We start from the raw sequence: 4,466 nt of genomic DNA on the forward strand, positions 1-4,466 counted from the left end.
AAACAGGAAGCGTTAAGATTTTTTATTTTTGCGTAGAGGGATATCAAGGCTTTTGCTGCTTTGATTTTGAATAGGGGCCTTTCCACCCACTTTCTCCTTCATTATTTTCTCCTTTCTCTGCTTAGTAAGGTGAAAATGTATCGAAGCTTCTGAGTTTTGAGCTAGATGAGTGCAGGAACGAGCACCTTCGTGAGTCGATGGATTAATTTACTCACAAAGGTAACTGCTTCTGTAGTCTGCATCCCCCTTTCCCTTCAAAATTGCTTATCAATTTGATTTTCTTGCACATCCTTCACCTCCCAGCTCCCGGAATCATTTTCTTCTGGGCACATTATCTACTTATTGATGCCCTTCTGGCTAGATTTAAGAAAAATATGAAGTTGGGAAATAAATTGGAAGAGTAGAAGGGGTATTGTGTCGCATCTATGAATTTAAATGGCTGAGAAACAGGAAAAGAAAGAAGATATTTTTCTTTATAAAATTTTATTGTTTTCCCTTATGTTTTAACATGTAAAAACCTGGAATATGTCCTATAGTTCTTTGATGGAGTGCTTTGGTGATGTTTTCTTTGTCGAAATTTAGCTGGAGTGCTTTGTTGGAGTGTTTTACTGCTATTTGAGTGTTATTGGTTCAATTTACCTATAGTTGATATTTGAGTGCTTTTAGTTCGAGTGCTTTGCTGAAATTACAGTACTTGTTCTTGAGAAAATGCAAATGAAATTGTTACTATATGGATTTATATACTATTTGAGCATATGAATTGATATGGACATGTCTTTGGCCCTTAAAATGAAAGAACTATAGCTTTACATTTAAGAATATTTTGAATTAAGAAGGTTCGTAAATTTGTAAAAAAAAACTGCAAATAAACTGTTTACAAAACACACAAATCAAACAACCAAACGACTTATCCAGATTAGGGGCAAATTGATTATTTATCCAGAATCAACTGTTTTTCAAACGCACAAACCAAACAGTCAGTCAGCTTATCCGGAACAACTGGTTATCAACAGATTATCAGAATAAGCTGTTTATCAGCATAAGCTATATAAGTTGCAGCTGCCCCAAACAAACCCTAACTCTCACTCTGTCTCTAAGAATCCTTCAACTTCCTTCCACCTCTTTCACAATGTCGCTCTTGGATTGCATGAGTTCACGAACGGGATCATACATCATAAAAGGATTCAACAAAAAATATAGCGTTTAGTTTATAATAAATATAAAAATATATAATATGCTTATCTTTCTGGTGAATTTTACTTTGATTGATTGATTTTAATCAACCAATACAAATTCATGTCAACATATTTTAATACTATTTTTAAATTGTTGATGTTGCTCTCAAACCAGAATGAAAAGAGTTAGAGAAATTTTTGAAAAAAATATTTTCTGCCCCACTTTGAAAATTTTTTTGCACTGCCACAAGGATCAACACCATGACTATTAAGGGTGCATAAACCCCTCAGGACAAGTACAACTTTTATAGTGGCTCTGTGGTCTTTGGTTATGCAAACGACCACAACACCTCTTATATTTGGAGTCATTCAAAACATTTAAAATTTAAACAAAATCAAAATATACTAGATAACTAGGTAACTATTATTAGAAGAATTTATTCCCTCCATAATACTAAAAAGACAAAGTAAAATTGAATATGAAGATAGGCTCTGATACCGCTCAAATTCTCATCCATTGAGATATTTTCTACTTTGGCTTATTGTCTCACCATTTTGTCATATTAGTGCAACTTCCTAGGAAGTCACCTATCCTAAGATTGCTCCCGCATGAGCAAGCTTAGCTTCAAAGTTTATGCTCCAAATGTTACCCTAAAAGATGTCTCAATCTTTTACAGTTCAGCTTTATTATATTTAAGGGATTTCACACCAATACCATCGATGAATACAAAAGCAAATGATGTTTAGGGCAATATCACCATTGCACCAGCATCACCCCTCGCTCTCATTGACAATAAGACGTCACACACGAGGTCATCAACAACCTCAAGCTTCCGCAAATGACAAATTCAAATCATATACTGAGGCTCTGTTTGGCGCAGCTGCAGCTGCGCTCAGGAAGCTGCTGTGAGGAAGCAGCTGCGGGGAAGTTTGCTGTCTGTTTCGTGCAACTGTGTGAAACCAGCTGTCGGACAGTTATTTATAGAAAAAAGACCAGAAAAAAGATCATACTGCCCCTGTTTGGTAAAACTGTTTAAAAAAAGAGTATAACAATCATATTTTTGGAACTTCAGTAGGCCCCCAAAGTGTTAACAACCTTTGTATAAGAATAAAAACGCATATGGAACACAATTTTATGTATTTACATATCTAACACATATGGAACACAATTTTATGTATGTATCTATGGAATCAATTATTATATAGAGTAATTTTATGTATTAAATAGTGTTGTAATAAATACAAATTAAGGAAATATTCTAAAATTATATTTTAGTCTATAAAATGAATATCTTAAGAACACGGAACCGAACATAAATACAAATTATATATAATAACTTTTCACAAATCAAGATGAATGCTTCACAAATCCAGCTTAATAGCATACATCTCTGAAGCACCATCAAAAGGAATCCTGCTCAACATTGCAATGAATTTCATCCATGATGGATTTCATTGGCATTGCCCAATCCAAAACAAAATTCTTGGAAATAATAATGACTAATTTTCAGAGCCCTTAGTTGCTCCAGCCACTTAATTCTTATGTATCCACTTAGGAGATCGTTAAATTTTAGGAAGATTTACATACATGCCACTTAATTCTTATGTATCCACATATCTAACACCTAAACTTCAATTTTTACAAAGTATATGGCACCATACTACTTAATTTTAGGAAGATTTACATACAAATCATCTTGCCCATCAGTATAAAGTAAAGACAATTGCATACATAACACTTAAAACATTGCAACTTATAAGACTAGCACTGCAATGAATCGATTTAACCATAGGAAATATGATGTTTAAACAAATTAAGGGGCTCTTACATATGCATATTACACAATTCTTATATATTTACATATCTAACACCTAAACATTTATATTTGCATGCATACCACACAAATCTTTAACATCATATCAAAAACACTGCCAAAGATTTGTGTGGTATGCAAGCAAACATGGTTGTTTAGCCGTTAGATATGTAAACATATAAGAATTGTGTAATATGCATATGTAAATACCCCTTAATCAAATTAATTAATAGATCTTAAAGATCCAAAATCCAAAATTCGCCATCGAAGCACATTCCAGTCTCCATAGGGAAGCATTTAAACCTTAACCATGCGGTAAACCAAGCATAGTTCATAAATTCCCCGAGAAAACTTTTTCCAGTATGTCAATCTAAACCAGTATGTCAAGCCATGCACATCTCCAAGAGGCATATGGTGCAGTTCCATTGAATTCATTCCTGAACATTTCTACTTACCCATTACTCCACTAGGCCCGAAATTGAACAAAATAAAACAGAGAAGCCATAAAAAGCTTCTCCTATTCAGCAAGTTTGGTGCAGTCAGATATCCATTAAACAAATGAAGACATTTCTTAAATATTAATTCAATATTAAACAATCAACATTAGCTCATTAAAAAATCAGATATCCATTCATTCCACCACTGCAAAAAAAAGGAAAAAAATTGAAGTACAATGCAAAAAATATTGACATCATTAGCTCTACAAGAGGCAGAACCCCCAAGAGTCATTACACTCGAACTATGATAAAACCTATAAATTTGAATACAGAAACAACCAATGTAGAAGGAGCATAATGATAAACCACAATGCTAGAAACAGTTGCAAATGATTTGATTAAAAGAAGGGGTATTCACATCCATACCAGTCAATCCTTAAAAACTAGAAATGCACCAAATACTTTGAAAGAAGGTCCTTTTATGATGTCCATAATAAATGTTTATTCAAATCCAAAATAAACATGATTTATCATCCATAAACGCTACTTTAATCCAATCATGCTCCTACTATTGCATCAGTTATCCGTTTCCGCAATTCTGTCATTTCGCTTGCTCCTTCCCCGTCTACAGTACAGATGGTGGAAGTCTCATTCTCCACTTCTGTGAACGACTAACCTATACGATATTCAAAAGCTTCTACAGGCACATTTTTGTCATCCTCTTCCGCCAAATGAAAGTCGATATCGTTACGTGAATGATGTCTTCTAATGTAATTATGGAGGGTCATTGTAGCAAACACAATTTGTACCTGCTTGGAGAAATTGAATGGAGGCATATCACGGAGTATCACCCATTTCTTTTTCCACACACCAAAAGTCCTCTCAATTACGCCACGTAACAATGAATATCTTTTATTAAACATTTCTTTTCTGCCTCGTGTAATGTTGTTTGCACGTGCAAAATATGGTATGTGATATCTCGTGTCAGGAAATGACTTTAGATACCCTCGTTGCAATGGGTAACCAGCATCGACCAAATA

The sequence above is a fragment of the Phalaenopsis equestris genome, unplaced genomic scaffold (genome assembly GCF_001263595.1).
Source record: "Phalaenopsis equestris unplaced genomic scaffold, ASM126359v1 Scaffold000094, whole genome shotgun sequence".
NCBI lineage: Eukaryota > Viridiplantae > Streptophyta > Magnoliopsida > Asparagales > Orchidaceae > Phalaenopsis > Phalaenopsis equestris.